The 18,837-nt window shown below is 31.7% G+C and overlaps 1 long non-coding RNA gene and 1 pseudogene across 1 annotated transcript; both read left to right on the top strand.

The window, feature by feature from the left end:
* Positions 1–7,919: 7,919 nt before the first annotated feature.
* On the top strand, positions 7,920–8,853 carry LOC121216257 (uncharacterized). The gene is made up of 2 exons (XR_005912352.1): positions 7,920–8,228; positions 8,548–8,853. It is a non-coding gene; the product is annotated as an uncharacterized lncRNA (long non-coding RNA).
* A 527-nt stretch (positions 8,854–9,380) lies between these two features.
* LOC121216258 (30S ribosomal protein S3, chloroplastic-like) lies at positions 9,381–10,199 on the top strand (annotated as a pseudogene).
* Positions 10,200–18,837: the final 8,638 nt, after the last annotated feature.

Raw genomic sequence — 18,837 nt, forward strand, 5'->3', positions numbered from 1 at the left:
TTAAAAATTCATAAAAATTATAAATTATTTTAAAAATTTTAAAAACTTAACTAAATGTTGACATCATGGGCGAATTCAGGGGAGTTGGCAGGGACTCGGTCCCCCCTAAAATGGAAATTTGTTCATGTAAGTCTTTTAAAATTTTAAATTAGTAAATGTAAAATTGTACTTTGGCCCTCCTTAAAAATGATAATTTTTTTATTTAATTATTTAAAAATTATAAAAATATAAGTTATTCAAATGGTGAAATTGTACTTTTATATTGTAAAAATTATAATTTAATTTCGACTCTCTAAACAAATTTCCTGGCTTCGCCTTTGATGACATGTCATCCATGTAACAATTCAACTATATGTCATATTAGTAAAGTTAATAAACATTAATTTTACATCCATTTTGAGATAATTCGATAAAAAAAATGAAAAATTAAATAAAAATTAAAATAATATTTTTTTTTATAAATTTTTAGAGCTAAAAGATTCATTATACATGAAATGAAGCCCCTTGTCTGAATGAATGTTGCATTTATCCCATTCCTTTTGTCAATTAATTTGCCATTCCCAAATCTCTTGATATCCTCTATAAATGTCATATATATTTTTTGTACCGTCCAATATCTGAGCCAAAATATTCACTTTATCTTTGAAAATTCCCACCGTAAGGTTTGTCCTTTTTGCATGAGATAATGCCTACCACAAATAATGTCCCTTGTTGCATGTCTTCGAACCCCACTGTTTTACCTCCATCAACGCGTGCTATTCTTGCTGTAATGATCACATATTTCTTGTTGTCTTATTTCATGGAAATTACCAACGTCGCCATAGAAAAGTGTGTAGGTGGACTTGACCAAGACTTTTCTTCGCAAGTGGAGTGCAAGGCTAAAAGTGTTAGGTTTCTTTCTATTTCATCGGAATGCAAGCTTCTCACTCTTCTTTGGTAAATTAACATTTGGGTCAACTAATTTTTAAAAGGTAAATAATGTAATAATGTTAATGGATTGTCGTATTTTGATTTCTCGTTAATTAATTTTCATTAACCCCTCGATAAAATGATGTCGTGATACGTTAACCCTCAACAATAATTTTATAAATAATACAAAAAAATATCAATTTTATTTTATAAATCTTGAACATCATAATTTATTTTTTAAAATTATAAAAACTATTTTTTTTGAAATTATAAATATACGATTTTTTTTAAATCATAATTTTTTTAAGAGAAGAACTGATGGTATTGTACTATACGAGCAAACCTATGTTTTCTCTCAATGATCATCGTCAAGGACAACACAGTTGTCATCCATTTATCTATTATCTAACGTAAAGTTATCATACTTTTAAAGTGAGTTTAGATGGGCTGTGCGTTTACCTGCGGTTAGTATAAAAACAGCAGTGGCGGTGGGATTAGATACTGTAGCGATACTGTAGCGTGAGACAAAAAGTAAACTAAACGCACTGCACCCAATCGCCCATCCAAACCCACCCTTAATGGTTAAAGGATGAAATTTTAAAAGTTCTAAAAGTATTTGAAAGTTTTTTTAAAAATAAAAAATTATTAAAAAATGTAAATCTAAAATAAACTTAGACAACAAGATATTTAGATTCATTTGAATTTATACATATGTTTATCCTGTGAAATAAAAAAATATAATTTTTTATATGATTAGCATTTTAAAATTATAAAAAAAATAAAATTATTAAAATACACATTTTGAGTGAATGGAGATAAATGGTCGTCCCAATTCATTTATATCTAGACATTTATTTGTGATCTAGATTCATTACTCAAGTGAAAGAAAAAAAATCATTTTTTTGTATTATTATTTTTGAAATTTTAAAAATTATATTACATTTTTTTTAATTTTTGAAGACACATGTCACTATTCTATTGATTGTCAATACAAAAATTAATTGTGTTTAACAAGCGAGCAACATTAATGACTCAATATAAACTAGCCAAACTAATAGGAACATGACAGATGTCGTGATTTGGTATTATTTGGAGTAAGCTAGGATAAAATGATAGTCTAAACACTAAAATGGACTAAAATATAAATTGAAAATAGTTGAGAGGCTAAATTATAAATAAAGCCATATCATAATTATATTTTCCTAGAAAATGAATAGACAGCAATAAATAATTTATTTATCATATAAATACTATTTTGTAATATTACTCAGATGTTGATAAACTACAATAAATGATGAATAAGCGTTAGGTGAAACGATAAAACACATTACACTTTTCAGAAGAGATGCAAATTTAAATTTGAAAGGCAACAATGTTAAAAGGAATAATCACGAATCTCAAATATAAACTGTAAAACGAAAATTTATTTGGTTACGAAATTGTACTAATTTATGTATTTAATTTTTAATTATAATTTGAAATACTTAAGTATTCATAATAAAGAATTTTTGAGTCTTAGATCTATCAATACAAAAATAAATAATTATTTGATGCATTGATAATAAATAAATAAACAATCAACTTTCATAAGTTTCCATTTTAGGGTATAAAAAATAAAAATATTCATTTTAAGCATTGTTATTAAAAATTATTTTTAATTTACTACTGTTAAAAATCGTTTTCATTTTAATCACCCGTATTAATTTAATGTTATTATATACTCGTTTTAATCACTCAACTTTAATAAATTTTTATTTTTGATCACTTATTTTATTTTTTTAATTTTAATTTTTTCAATAAAAGAAAAAAACGCAGGTTTATAGGGAACAACTTAGGTTTTTTTACAAGGAAAACTAATTTATCTTTTTAATGTCATCTATTTATTTTATTTTTTTAGAATTAATTTTAGTTTTTCCTATAAAATAAAAAACTTGAGATTTCACAAGAAATTATTCGGGTTTTTAAAGGAAAAGTTTGGGCTTTAGAAGGAAAAAATCATTTTTATCTTTTCAATTTTCTCTATTTTTTTCTAGAATTAATATTAATTTTGTTTCTTGGTAAAAGGGAAAAAATTGAAGTTTATAGAGATTACATGGGTTTTTATAGCGAAAACTATTGAGTATGCCTCATATTTTAGTTAAATTTGAGATATAATCTTCCAATTAAATTTTGTTTATTTGTTTCAGTCGAACTTTGATTAGTCTAAATTATTTTATTATTATTTGACCTACAAATTAAGCCTATAAAAAGGTTCTATTACAACATTAGAAAATACACCCATTAAAATATTAGAACTTATAACATTTTTGGAGAATTTTGTATTTACATTTTAAGGGTTCTTTGTTTTCAGGTTTAGTTTTTATTTCAATCTTTTGTATTCTTCATTATTTTGCCATTATAGTAAAATTATATTTGCCCATGGTTTTTTATCCTCTTTAGAGGGATTTTTTCACGTTAAATTTGTGTGTCTAATTTCTCAATTTCTTCCGCTATCTTTACTTCTTCGTTGCTTAATCAGGTAAATCCCCAACAAAAACTTATAGGGAAATTTATTTTATATTTTTAATTTCCTTTTTTCTCTTTTAAAAAAATTAATTTTAGTTTTTTTTCCAAATAACAAGAAAAAATAGGGATTTTTCTAGTGAATTACTTGGGTTTTTACAAGGGAAAATAAGAGTTTGTACAATGAATTGAGTTATATTGAAAAACTTGGGCTTATCTCGCAAATGAATAACTCAATCCCTTGTGAAAACTTAAGTTTTTTTCTTTTTATGAAAAATAAAATTATTTTTAAAAAAATTAGTGAGCAAAATGAAAACTTATTAAAGTTGGGCGAGTAAAAGTAGTGTACAATAACATTGAATTAATTGTGGGTGACCAAAATGAAAATGATTTTTAATGGCAATGCCTAAAATAAAAGTGGGCTTTAATGGCAATACCTAAAATGATTTTTTCTTTTTAATTTTTTGATGGCCAAAATGAAAATTTATGAAAGCTTAATGACCAATTGTGTAATTACCCAAAAAAATTTATAAAAAAAAAACATAACGTGTTTCTATAAGAAAGTTGTCTACATTTAATTAATACATGGGTAAACTAGCATTCTTATTGAGACTCGAACTCATAGGGAAGAAAATACAGTTATGGATGGAATCAAATATGTAGTAGTTACAGACAAAAGTATTCAGTTATTGGTGAAAAATCAATATACTTCTAATGTCAAATCAGAATCAACAAGGACAGAAATAAAGCATTGGGTTGAACTCTTCTTTGGTGTCAAGGTAATAGCTATGAATAGTCATCAACTCCTCAGAAAGGGTAGAAAATGGGACCTATTACGAGACATACAATGCATTACAGGCGTATGATCATTACGCTTCAACCGAGTTATTCTATTCCACCTCTTAGAACAAAAAGAACTTAAATCAAAATACCTAATAGTGTGGCGATACATTTATACAAAACTTCTACCTCGGGCACACGCAATGGAGCCGTAGACAGTCAAGTGAAATCCAATCTACGAAATAATTTGATCTATGGATAGCATCGTTGTAGTAAAGGTCGTAATGCCAGAGGAATCATTACCGCAAGGCATAGAGGGGGAGTTCAAAAGCGTCTATACAGTAAAATTGATTTTCAACGAAATGAAAAAGACATATATGGTAGAATCGTAACCATAGATACGACCCTAATCAAAATGCATACATTTGTCTCATACACTATAGGGATGGTGAGAAGAGATATATTTTACATCCCAGAGGGGCTATAATTGGAGATACCATTGTTTTTGGTACAGAAGTTCCTATAAAAATGGGAAATGCCCTACCTTGAGTGCGGTTTGAACTATTGATTTACGTAATTGGAAGGAACCAATTAGGTTTACGATGAAACCTAAAAATTGATCACTGATCCAATTTGAGTACCTCTACAGGATAGACCTCAACAGAAAACTGAAGAGTAACAGCAGTAAGTGATTGAGTTCAGTAGTTCTTCATATAAATTTATTGACTCTAGAGATATAGTAATATGGAGAAGAAAAAATTATTTCAAGCACCGGCAGAACCAGAAGCGCCCCTTGTTTCACATTTCATTTGATGGTCAGAGGCGAATTGAAAGCTAAGCAGTGGTAATTCGAAAGGTTTCCCGGGGGGAATAAAGATGTCTCCTACGTTACTCATAATATGTGGAAGTATCGACGTAATTTCATAGAGTCATTCGGTCTGAATGCTACATGAAAAACATAAGCCAGATGACGAACCGAAAAGACCTAGGATGTAGAAGATCATAACATGAGTGGTTCGACAGATTTGGATTCCTATATATCCACTCATGTGGTACTTCATTATACAATAGATATCATCATCTACATACAGAAAGTCGTATGCTTTGGAAGAAGCTTGTACAATTTGGGAAGGGGTTTTGATTGATCGATCAAAAAGAAGAATCTACTTCAATCGATATGCCCTTAGGCACGGCCATTCATAACATAGAAATCACACTTGGAAGGGGTGGACAATTAGCTAGAGCAGCGGCTGCTGTTGCGAAACTGATTGCAAAAGAGGGGAAATCGGCCACATTAAAATTACCTTCTGGGGAGGTCCGTTTGATATCCAAAAACTGCTCAACAACAGTCGAACAGGTGGGGAATGTTGGGGTGAACCAGAAAATTTTGGGTAGAGCCGGATCTAAATGTTGGCTAGGTAAGTGTCCTGTAGTAAGAGGAGTAGTTATGAACCCTGTAGACCATCCCCATGGGGGTGGTGAAGGGAGGGCTCCAACTGGTAAAAAAAACCTGCAACCCCTTAGGGTTATCTTGCACTTGGAAGAAAAGTAGAAAAAGGAATAAATATAGTGATAATTTGATTCTTTGTCGACAGAGTAAATAGGAGAGATTATTTCTTTCTTCGTCTTTACAAAAACAAAAATATATATTTTTAAAGTAAAAAAAATGGCGCGTTCACTAAAAAAAATCCTTTTGTAGCAAATCATTCATTAAAAAAAAATCGAAAGGCTTAATACAAAAGCGGAAAAAGAAATAATAATAATAACTTGGTTCAGAGCATCTACCATTATACCCACAATGATCGGCCATACTATCGCTATCCATAATGGAAAAGAACATTTGCACATTTATATAACGGGTCGTATGGTAGGACATAAATTGGGAGAATTCGCTCCTGTCGAAACCACTTTGAAAAATCAAAATTTTTGTTATCGACTTTTTTAAAATGAAAATTTGGGAGTCGCCACCGATCTTTTATTGAGGTGTGATCGGATCACCTTGAAAATAATTTTAGGTCTGCGAATTTTGAGAAAACAAGTTCGGGAGTCGGTTACGCACGAGGAAGGGTTAGGACCCTCGTGACGCCCAAAATGGGTATCGAATTGATTGTTTAATGTCTTAATGTTGAAACTTTGAAAAGCTTTTAAAATACGATCCTTCCCCTCTCTTATTAGTGCTAATTTTATAAAAGATGCATGGATAAATCGATGCGGATACCAAAGACCTTCTTGTCTCAGAGTAATAAAATGACACACCCAATACATTAGGGCACGACATTTTTAGTCCTCGAGAATAAGTTGTCTTTTGATTTCAAAACTTGTGGTGAAATTTAAAAAGGGTATTCAATTGCTTTAAGTCAGATGAAGAATCGAAACCCAATACATTAGGGCACAATTCCTCAAAATTTCAAGCGTTGAATGTTGCCCTTATTATTTTTTTAAAAATCTTCATTTTTGAGAAAATGACATGTCACATCCAATGCATTAGGACACGACGTATCAAATTCCCGAGAATGAGTTTTTTTTTGGTTTATGTGTTTTAATTGAAGAAAATTTTTGATTATTTAAATTCTACGATGAAAATTGGAACCCAATACATTAGGGCTCAATTCTCTTGAGGACTCCAAATTTCAAGTATTGCGTTATTTTGGAAAGCTTCTTGGATAAAAATGCTTTTGACGTTTGAATGTTATGAAATGTAATCTTTTGAATAAATCAAACAATGGAAGAATAACATACAACACTAAATAGTAATTCATAAATTGAAATGCACACCGATGAACAATAAGTAATTAATGAACCAATAATATCGTACTTATAAGGACAATAGTTACATGCAAATACTACATTTAAAAGCTAATGAATTAAAATCAATAATATACACACATATATTACATATATGAAAGTATACATACAAAAAAATGTATACATATACATGTATGAAAATTTGAAACAAATCAAAAATAGTGTTTAAATAAATACCACATAAATTAATAGTATCTAAATAAATCTTAAAGAAAACCAAAATACATAAAACAATATATGTATTAATTTGAACAAATCATATGTAAAATGATAACCTTAGTATAAATTATAATATATATATATCCATATATACGAGGGGTTGAAATAAACAAAATATATAATAAAACGTGGTTTAAAAATCAATAATAAAATAATTTTAAATAAGTAAAAAGAATATGACTATGAGTTTTAAATGGCAAATGTAGGTTGATTTGGAGCCATTAGTATAGGATAAAAAATTTTAATAATTTAATATATAAAATAATACACGAAACGACCTAACTCAATAATTTTTAAAGAAAATCGAAACAACATGTAAAAGTTTAAAATGATATATAAGGGAAATAAAAAAACATTAAAGATAAACAGAGAAGAAGGAAACAAATTAAACTAACTCACATGCATATGCTAAATAAGAAAAATATGAAAAATAGTACTTAATTTAAAACATTGGACAATAAGCAGTCAGATAAATTAATAAATAAAGTTTAAAAGAAGAATAAAACAAAAATATTAAACAGATTAATAAATCATAAACGAATTAAAACAAAATGGAGAGCCTGAGTGTGATGCACGAATGACATGGGGGCCAAGTGGGAAATATTCCCTATTCCCAAAACGCAGCACCTTTACCATGGACCAGAGCAACATCGAGTCAAACATATGGGACCAATTAGAAAATAAAGAAGGATCGGATTGAAACCACGAAACAAAACAGAGGGACCAGTGGCGCAAATAGGCCATTGAAGTGAAACGCGCGGATCCTTCCTTAGGGTCGGGTCACCGCGCGGGTCACAGGCCTTTAAACGGCTCCGTTTTAAATCCGGTGGTCAAAACTAAAACAAAAACTAAAAAAAAAACTTAACCTAACATTTTACCTCTTTTTAAAAAAACTAAAAGCTCTCTCTCCCTCTCGGCGCCGCTCTACAGTTCATCGCCTCATTCAAAGGCTCTCCGAACCACGCCCCAGACTCCGATGACAACGGAGAAGGAGCAACAGGTCCAATCGAGAGGTAAGCCTTCCTTCTTACTGCTTTTATTTTCTATAGTAAACACACAAAAGAAAAAAAGAAAAGAAAAAAAACTGCGTAGAAGAACAAAAAGGAGAGGGTGAACCCAGAAATCACATTTTTTTTTGGTGTTTTTGTATTCTGATTGCAAAAAAATAAAAATAAAGTTACAACCTATTCCTGTCTTTTATAGTCTCTATTTACAAGATATAATGACAAAAAAAAGATATCACCCCGTTCTGTCCCTTTTCATTTTCTCTCTCTGCTCCTTTTTGTATGCTGTTGGAGTCTGTTGCATTGCTGGTTTGTGCGTCTTTTGCAGGTACGGAGTGCAGGGTCTGCGGCGTGGCATGTACGGATGGGCGCGGCCACGTGCGTAGAGAGTGGCTCGGGGAAGGCGGCGGCTGAAGACCCCAGAAACCCTAGGGTTTCTGCTTGTTTCAATTCTGGGCTAGGGGTATCGGGCCACTGTAATTGGGCCTCTTGGGTTTAGGCCAGTTGGGCTATCAGGTATTTAGACTAGGATTTGGGCTTGTACTGGGCCACTTATTTTTTGGTAAACTGATTTGGGCCAATTGTAAATGGACTGTTTTTTGGACTGAATTTATTTATTATTTTCTTTGTTTTTGATTTGATTTCTTTTTTCTTTTTTTTTATTCAGAATAGGCCCCGAGCAAATTGGGCCTATTACAGCACCTACTATAAATTTTCACGGACAAGCAAAAAATGATAAGAAATCTCGTCGTTAATATTATTATAATTTATTATAATAAAAAATAGAGATTAATTAACGAATTCATTATCGAGAGGTAAACTTTATGATAAAGATAAAGAAACACAAGAGGAACCCATATACAACTTCAGATGAAGTATACGCTTTAGGTAAACATATATGTATGTTTGCTCACAAAGCACAAAGAATAATTGATTAGATTCGTGGACGTTCCTACAAAGAAACACTTATGATACTAGAACTCATGCTTTATCGAGCATGTTATCCCATTTTAAAATTGGTTTATTTTGCAATAGCAAATGCTCGTCACAATAGGGGTTTCAATGAAGCGAGTTTAATCATTAGTAAAGTCGCAGTAAATGAGGGAACTACTCTGAAAAGATTAAAACCTCGAGCTCGAGGACGAAGTTATCTGATAAAAGACCCTCTTGTCATATAACTATTGCATTGAAAGATCTTGAATTTGAACCATTTGACAGATATATGCTGCGCCCAAAACCAAAAAACATCGGATGGCTAGGATGGCTAAAAAAGGGATAAATAAGAACACAAATATGACATATCCTAATATATAGTAGTGGAGGATTATGAGACAAAAAATAAATCCACTTGGTTTCAGACTTGGTACAACCCAAAGTCATCATTCTCTTTGGTTTGCACAACCGAAAAAGTATTCTGAGGGTCTACAAGAAGATAAAAAAAAAAGAGACTGTATCAAGAATTATGTACAAAAAAATATGAGACTATCTTCTGGTGTCGAGGGAATTGCATGTATAGAGATTAAAAAAAGACTGGATCTAATTTAGGTGATAATCTATATGAGATTTCCTAAATTATTAATTGAAGATACACGAAAACTCGAAGAACTACATATGAATGTGCAAAAATAACTTAATTGTATGAACAGAAAACTCAACATTACAATTACAAGGATTGGAAATCCTTATGGGCACCCTAATATTCTTGCTGAATTTATAGCCGGACAATTAAAGAATCGAGTTTCATTTCGAAAGGAAATGGAAAAGGCTATTGAATTAACTGAGCAAGCGGATACAAAAGGAATTCAAATACAAATTGCAAGGCGTATCGACGGAAAAGAAATCGCAAGTGTCGAATGGATCTGAGAAGGGAGGGTTCCTCTACAAACCATTGGAGCGAAAGTTGAGTATTGCTCTTATAGAATTCGAATTATCTATGGGGTATTAGGAATCAAAATTTGGATATTTATAGAAGAAGAATAGAAAATCCCAAGATGCTGCCGTTGGTGCTCTTGTACGGATGCTGAAGAAAGCCCCTCCACTTCGCCAAGACATCCCGAGTTCGATAAATTTTTCAGAAGCCTCGAGGCCAGAAATGTGGAATAACAACATCCAAGAGCAAAACCAGAACACACAGGCTGTGACCGTTGAACATGATACTTCTTCAATTATTACATCTTCTAGGCTTGTCGCATCAATGACAACGGCGGATGCATTAGAGGAACTTCGGAGTTACAAAGAGATGAAAAACTTGTTGCTTAGTGACGATGGTAAGTCTTGAACCTCTGCGGCTAAACATTCTGGCAAAGGTACATGAGAATGATCAACTTATATGATATTGGTATAGTTGCACATATGTAGAGCGCTATGGTTTGAAAGACTACTACTACATGCTATACAGCTGAAGCCATTTTCCTCTTTTTGTGATCATAGGAGTATATATATACAATATATGTGTTTTTGGTTAAGATTTATGTTAACAACAGAAGGGTTATCTGTTGGCCCCGAAAACTTTGTAAAAAGCACTTTTGTCTCTGATCCTACATAACATAATTGCACATAATTTTAGATGTTGTGTAAGGATGGCGCATGCTTTGATATACAGGCTGTCATTTCTATTATTTTGCTTCTCCTTTGTTTCCCCTCCTGCATATAGAGTTTCAGTAGAATGAAGCGTAAGAGTTTCTAATACAAATGTTTAATACGGATATATTTACCTGTTTTAGAAGGGGGTTTTTTTTTTAAAGTTATTTTAGATATATATGAAGTATCATATCCTGATATATTTGGAAGATTATAATTCTATAGTCACTTCTTTGACTCTCCAACATTATAAGAAAAAACATTACAAAAAAACATTGTAGCACAAAAAAAATTAAGATAAATTAGTAAAAATTAGAATTCTAGTCAACTGGTAGAATATCCATTCAACTGATGCTTCTTTTTTCTGTCAAATTAGAAAAATGAAATTAAAAGACATTATCAAAGAAAACACCAAGCTTGCTTGCTTTTTTTTTTTCTGAAATAATGATTAATTTCAAAGTTGATTAAAAATAATTATTATAATTTTGTTTTGTTTTGTCTACCGCATCAAGCTGGCATTAAGAAGGAAATATAAATATATACTTGATGCCCATCTCTGACACTTATTTGAAAGGTTAAGATTCACTCGTTACTTTTTCATCTACTAATATCTAATACAATGATGATTATTATTTAAATGTGTAGAATTTATCTATTAAATGTAAAAATTAAATTTATAAATAATGATTAAACATGCATTGAATAGTAATAGAATAAAATCAAGCCCTTTTTAAATGCATGTTGCATTGATCCCATTCCTTTGTCCATTAATTTGCCATTCCCAAATCTCTTGATATCCTCAATAAATGTCATTAAGTTCCAAATGAAAATAATTTTTTTTCTTTACAAAAATATTAACATCATCTTTGAACATTCCCAGCGTAAGGACTAAAGCCTCTCCTTTTTGCATGAAATAATGGCTTACAGACCACAAATAATGTCTCTTGTTGCATGTCTTCGAACTCCACTGTCTTACCAAATGAGAACAGTCGCTCTTGGTTGTGATCCATTAACGCGCATGCTATTCCTGTTCCAGCTCGGCCTCGCTTCCTTGTAAATGGGTAACAACACTACTCTCACGGTCCGTAAGTCCCCAGGGAAATAATGATCACATATTTCTTTTTATCCTATTTCATGGAAATTACCAACGTCATTATTGAAAAGTGTGTAAGTGGAATTGACCAAGGTAAAAGAAAATGAGAATAAGAGCGAGAGTTTTCGATTAGTTTAATGATGCGAATAGAGATAATTATAAAACAACAATTTTAACAATTTAATGATTTAAATGAAAACTTTTGAATAGGTCAGTAATTATTTTGTAATTTTTTAAAGTTGAGTGATCAAAATATAAATAAATAAAACACGTCACAAATTCCTGATCCAATTTGTAAAAGTAAAAAATCTACAGTTAATTTAGTAGATAATAATTCACAATACTTAGAACTATTCATAGCCCATCCCAACCCATAAATAAGAGGATAATAAGTTTCAGTGTACTTGAACTCACCGTCCTCCTGCATTGACAACAATGTCCAGGTCAATCGAGCTAAAACTCAATCGGCTATGGGAAAAAATACATTACTTGATATATATATTGTTTGATATCATCTATACTATATATAAAATGGTCAACTAAGTTAATAACATGAATCAATTCGACACCAACTCAATTATGAAATTATTAAAATATCATTACTTTAAAATGTAATTAATATTATTATAATAGTTCTTTTTCATACTTTTATATAATATTTAAAATAAAATAACCGAAAAACATTATTTAAGAATCAAATAGAAGACCAATAAATTTAAATAAAAATCTCTTATCACTCCACCCATAATCATTTTGTTGAAATAATTATATATATATATATTTAAGGGAAAATATTTGGTACACAGTTAGTAAAGTTTTTATACTCTACAAGTAGGATTAGGGATTTGACAAATATTTTATAAGAGTATAGTAAAATATTAAAAAATAGAAATTAAAAAAATGTATATCAAAATTTTAAAATTACTTATAAAATAAAAAATTTATATTGTTAATGTACCAAATATTTAGCTTATTTTTAATATAAAATATTTGCTTTAAATTATAGGTGTAAAATTAAACATGATAATAAAACCAAAAACTATTGCTTTCAAATTGAAGAAAATAAATGACTATGTGGCCACAACTAGACCTGTCCATGGTCCAGGCCGGGCCGGGTTCGGGCCAGGCCCAGAAAAAATTTTCGGCTCGCCTCCTAGCCCGGGCCCGACCCGGCCCGAAACATGGGCCTGAAATTTTGCCCAGGCCCGGCCCGGGAAAAATATCATGAGCCCGGCTCGGCCCGGCCCATTTTTTAATAAACATTAAAAAATTATTTTAAAAATAAAAAAAATATTTTAAAAGTATTTTAAAATTAAAAAATAAAAATAAAAAATATATATTTATTATATTCGGGTCATGGACAGGTCTAGCCACAACCATCATAGACTCTAAGGCATTAAAGGTAATGAACATGGTAGCATGCATGGTAGAAGATGAGGAATGCCCAACTTCCTTTTTGTTTACAAGTGCTTTTTCTTATTTTTTATATTTAAATAATAATAATAATTAAATCTTAGTTTTATTCTCTCTAACATGTCTAAATTTAAATCTTAATTTTTATCTTTAAATTTTTAACATAATTAGTCTTTATATTTTTATAATGTTACTAATTAGTTGAAATAGTTAATATCGTTAACTTTTTTATTAAAACATTATGTGGTTACATATAACTCAGTCTTTGCAGAATGTCAACTAAGCCCAAAACATTCTCAAACATGGAAACTGAAATACTCTAAATATTCAATTCAAGGTTGTATAATGCAACCAGGGCTAGTGATACACGAGCGGATGTGTGTTTTACATCAAGAAAGAAAACATCGAGCAAATCAACTCCCTCCACTTGATTGTCACCCTTTGCGAACAACCTTGCTTTAAACACTCTATTTTATCTAAAACTTCTACAATCTGAAATCTGTGATTCCACCGAACTTCTCGATATCGAATTTCGTTGTCCCCATTTCTGAACAGGTTGATTGCAAAATTTGAACCGAACTCTAATACCAGTTTGTTGGGGATTGACCCATGTAAATAATGGGATAGTAAAAGTGGAGAAGAATAAACACAAATATTTTACTTGAAAAACTGTCAAAGAGGAAAAAACCACGAGCAAAGGAGGTATCAACTTTTTACTAAACAAGTAAACAAACGAGAGTACGATATGGGGAAAAGAAATCTAATTGTACTAAATGTACAAGTCCAAACCCCAAAAGCAAATCCCTAACTCTCATAAAGAAAACTTGAAAATAAAACTCTAACTCTTACAGAGTTTTCTGAAAAAGAGGTATAGAATTCTTTCCATAGTTACCACGAAAACTCTCACCAAAACTCATCTACGACTACTATATCTTGTCACCCCTCAAAAGAAAAGTATTGTAGTACTACATCTTTAGTTTTCTTTTTAATTGGTCTCCCAAAACAGGGATATAAGACCCCTTCAAATAGGCAAAGATTAGAGATCTAATCATACTAAAATATCCATGGAGTAATCAGAGTTTACTGGAAAAAGATAGTAGAGTTCAATTGGGATAAGAAACCCGATATATATGGGGAACACGTTGCAACGTTCTCATTCGCGTCGTCCGTCATCCCAATGTTGGGAAGTTTCTTGTTGTAATGTCGTCGTCTGTTTGGCCGAAAATACGATGCAAACCCAAAAAATCTCTACCTTGACTCGTATTTACCATCCCTTCTTCTCCATGCCCCGTCACGGGCCAAACTTGATCTTTGTTGAATGTTAACCAAGCCCAAACCATTCTCAAACTTGGAAACCGAAAGACTCCTAGTCTTCAAATCAAGGTTGTATAATGCAACTAGGGCTAGTTATACACGGACGGACGTGTGCTTCACAATAAGAAAGAAAACATCGAGGAAATAAACTCCCTCCACTTGATTGTCACCCTTTGCAACCAACCTTGCTTTAAACACCCTACTTTATATAAAATTGCTACAATCTAAAATCTATGATTCCATCAAACTTCTCAATATTGAAATTCGTTGTTGCCATCCTTGAATGAGTTGATTGCGAAATCCGAACCAAGCTCTCATACTAGTTTGTTAGGGATTGACTCGTGTCAACAACGAAAGAGTAAAAGCAGAGAAGAACAAACACAAATACTTTAAGTGAAAAACAGTCAAAGAAGAAAAAACCACGAAAAAAATAAGTATCGACTTTTCACTAAATGAGTAAACAAATGAGAGTACAATATGGAGAAAATAAATCTAATATTACTAAATCTACAAACCCAAACCCCGAAAACAAAGCTCTAACTCTGATAGAGCAAATTCAAAAAAAAAACCTAAATCTCATATAGTTTTCTCAAAAAGGGTTAGAAAATTCTCTCCATATTTACCACAAAAACTGTCACCAAAACTCATTTGCGACTACATATTGACGTCCCCAAAAGAAAAGCCTTTAATCGCCTTTTTAATTGGTTTTCAAAAATATGGATGCAAGTCCCATTAAAATAGGCTAAGATTAGAGGTCTAATCATACTAAAATATCCCTAGATTAATCAGATTTTAATTGGGAAAATATAGCAAAATTTAACTGTGAGAAGAAACCTGATTTATGTGGGGAAAACATCGTCACGTCGCAACGTACCCATTTGCATTGACACTATGTTGTCCATTGTCGTAACGTCGAGAAAGCTTCTCATCGTGCTGTTTGTTTGGCCGAAAATATGAGGCACACCCCACAAATCTCCACCTTGACTTGTATTTACCATACATTCTTCTCTAGACCCTGTCACGAGCCGAACTCAATCTTTGCAGAATGTCAACAAAGCTTAAACCGTTCTCGAACTTGGAAATCGAAAGACTCTTAATCTTCAAATCATGGTTGTATAATGCAACCAAAACTAGTGATATACAAACAAATGTGTGCTTCAGAACAGGAAAGAAAACATCGAGCAAATTAACTCATTCCACTTGGTTGTCACCCTTTGAGACATACCTTGCTTTAAACACTCTACTTTATCTGAAATTGCTACAATCTGAAATTTTTGATTCCATCAAACTTCTCAATATCTAAATTCGTTGTCGTTATTCCTGAACAAGTTGGTTGCAAAATCTAAATCAAGCTTTGATGCCAGTTTGTTGGGGATCGACCCGTGTAAACAACGAGATAGTAAAAGTGGTGAAGAACGAATACAAAAATTTTACGTGAAAACTGTCAAAGAGGGAAAAACCATGGGCAAAAGAGGTATCAACTTTTCACTAAATGACTAAACAAGCGAGAGTATAATATGGAAAAAAAACCTAAATGTACTAAACGTGCAAACCCAAATCCTGAAAACAAAACCCTAACTCACATAGAGCAAACTCGAAAATAAACCCCCAACTCTCACAGAGTTTTCTTAAAAAGGGGTACAAAATTCTCTCCATAGTTACCACGAAAACTATTACCAATACTCATCTGCGACTACATCTAGTCGCCCCTAAAAGAAAAGTCATGTAGTACTATATATTTAATTGTCTTTTTAATTAGTCTCTCAAAACAGGGATACAAGACCCCTTTAAATAGGCTAAGATTAGAGGTCTAATCATACTAAAATATCCCTAAAGTAATCAGAGTTTAACTAAGAAAAGATAGCAGAGTTTAACTGGGAAAAGAAATCTGATTTATGTGGGGAACACGTTGCCACATCGCAACGTCCCCATTCATGTCGTCACGACGTCGTAACCTTGGGAAGCTTCTTGGCGTGACATCATCGTCTATTCAGCCGAAAGTATGAGGCATACCCCACACTTTGTAAATTTGAAATTTAGTTCATGTATTGCTATTTTTAGGAATTTCGTGTATCTACATTCTAGATTTCAAACCAGGTCCAATTATTAACATTGTTAAAGGTTTTTTGTTAAATTTTTTGGTGTGACATTTTGAAATAAAAAAAAAATTACTCACTTGATAGCCATGTAACTAAAACAATGATGTTATGATAAACCTAAATTTAATAAAAGAAATTAGCAATGTTAACAATTAGACTTGTATTTTTAAATTAGAAAATAAAAGACTAAATTCCTTAAAATAAAAAGTAAAAGGATTCAATTCAAAAGATACTAAGAGTATAAAATGTTATATCACATTTTAACTTATATAAATTTATTAAAATCCCCATATCATTATAATAAATTATGAAAAATATATTATAAAGCTGGACATAAACACAAAATAGATAACAATTATTTTGTAAATTGAATTTTAATAAGAAACAATGCAAAAATGTTAAAAAGTAATAGAATGAAATCAAACCCCTTATCTGAATATATGTTGCATTGATCTCATTTCTTTGTCAATTAATTTGACATTCCCAAGTCTCTTGATATCCTCTATAAAGGTCATTAAGCTCCAAATGAAAATGTTTTTTTTTCTTTACCGTCTCCTGTTTCAGCCAAAATATTAACATTTTCCCACCGTGAGGGCTCTTGGTTGTGATCCATCGACGCGCATGCTATTCCTGTTCTAGCTGGGTCTCCCTTGCTTGCAAATGGATAACACTACTCGCCCAGGGAAATAAGGATCACATATTCCTTTTTTTCTTCTTTCATGGAAAATACCGACATCACTATTGAAAAGTGTGTAGGTGGACTTAACCAACACTTTTCTTGGCAAGTGAAGTGAATGGCCAAATGTCTCACACGTTTCTTTCTATTTCATCGGAATGGAAGCTTCCTCAAAAAAAAAAAAGACAAATGTTTTTTTTAATTACATTGGGTTAACTAAATTTAAAAAAAATCATTACGTGTTTTCGAAAATTCTCTAAATTATTAGTAAATTTACATTTTAATCACTCAACTTCAAAAAGTTAAAATACTGGTCATTGAACTATTCGAAATCTTTTATTTAAGTCACTGAGTTGTTAGGTTTTTTTTTTTAAGTTTAACTAGCGAGTTACAAGTGACGATTTAACGATCGGTACGATGGATCAGTATCTATCACTAAGTAGAAGAACATAATACTTTAGATCCAAATCAATTTGATTGTCAATATCAAATGTAAAGGCCCAATTTTGCCCGGACCCAGATTACAAACAATAAAACAAAAAAATAAATAGAACCAAAAATAAATAATAAAAAAGTCCAATCCGTTTACACAAAAAATAGGCCCAAATAGCCCAAATCAGTAACCTAATGGCCCAACGGCCCAAAAACTTAAATTTTTTTCAGATTGGTTTCTAGCGCCACACCCCCTGCCTTGGCACGCACGCTGCCCGAGTGCCTCGTCTCGAGGCCTGATGCACCCCTGCCTCCATTTGCACCAAAATAGCAAGGGTCTCCCCCTCCATTGACTCCGCCACCTGCAAGAAAAGAGCAAAAAAGGACAGAGACAACAGACGCAAAACAGTAGTGAAACAGAAATAAACAGTGTAATATTGGCTATAAAGGCCATGAAAATATATTGTAATTTTTACCAGGAAGCAATCAAAACAAAATAGAAAGAAAAATTCTAAAAGGTGGTCCTTTTATTTTTTTACTCTATTTTTATTTTATTTTTAAATAAATATAAAATAAAAAGGGAGGTCGAAAACCTACCTGGCCCTTCATGTTCTGCCGCCATGAGTGGCCGAGGATCGTCATCTCCGATGAAAGATGACATCTTTCGGGTAAAAGGGTCTTCAAAACCCAGAAACCAAAAGCTTTTTTAGGGATTTCTACTATTTTGATGAGTTTTTTTTTAAAAAAAAACCCAAATTGGGTTCGGGGAACCAAAAGGCCAAAGAACAGCCATTTTTGCGTTTTCTGGCTTCAAAACGAGATATAAGTAACGATCAATTGGTGTTTATTCTCGTTTTTAAGGATTTAAGGCATTGTGTCCTAACTTACGGGACGTGATCCTTTTTCTCGATTAACTTGAAATAAGCTATTTTCGCAAAAATTGCTTTAGTTAGATAGTGCCTTAATACAAAAAGGATTGTGTTTTAAACTCTTTTCAAAGTTTCAATTAAC

Source organism: Gossypium hirsutum, chromosome D04, assembly GCF_007990345.1.
Source record: "Gossypium hirsutum isolate 1008001.06 chromosome D04, Gossypium_hirsutum_v2.1, whole genome shotgun sequence".
Classification (NCBI taxonomy): Eukaryota; Viridiplantae; Streptophyta; class Magnoliopsida; order Malvales; family Malvaceae; genus Gossypium; species Gossypium hirsutum.